The following is a 282-nucleotide window of genomic DNA, read 5'->3' as shown; positions in this document are numbered from 1 at the left end:
TTCTGTAAAATTTTGAATTTTTGTTTAATAAACTGCCTCCATCTTTGCAAGTCTGTCATTTCACTGCAACATAAATAACAATTTTTATTTATTTATTTTTTTTAAGTGGACATCAACACTAGACAGATGTTCATTTGTGGTTTAAAAAGGAATGGTATATTGATTCATCTTTTCCATTCTTCTTGATTGAAAATGACGAGAAGCAGTATTAGAGATTAATGGAGACATATGTCAGAAATATGGAAATAGTATTAGAAGATTTTCTTATCATTTTTATTCAGA

At 27.0% G+C, this 282-nt stretch overlaps 1 protein-coding gene across 1 annotated transcript in view; it reads left to right on the top strand.

Moving 5' to 3' along the window:
* Nucleotides 1-282, top strand: part of LOC119589252 (DCC-interacting protein 13-alpha-like) — a gene marked incomplete in the record, with an annotated part of 61984 nt that overhangs the window by 52575 nt on the left and 9127 nt on the right.

The sequence above is a fragment of the Penaeus monodon genome, chromosome 25, assembly GCF_015228065.2.
Source record: "Penaeus monodon isolate SGIC_2016 chromosome 25, NSTDA_Pmon_1, whole genome shotgun sequence".
Taxonomy (NCBI): domain Eukaryota; kingdom Metazoa; phylum Arthropoda; class Malacostraca; order Decapoda; family Penaeidae; genus Penaeus; species Penaeus monodon.
The sequence above is the reverse complement of the archived record's forward strand: the minus strand, read 5'-3'. Positions and strand labels throughout refer to the sequence as shown.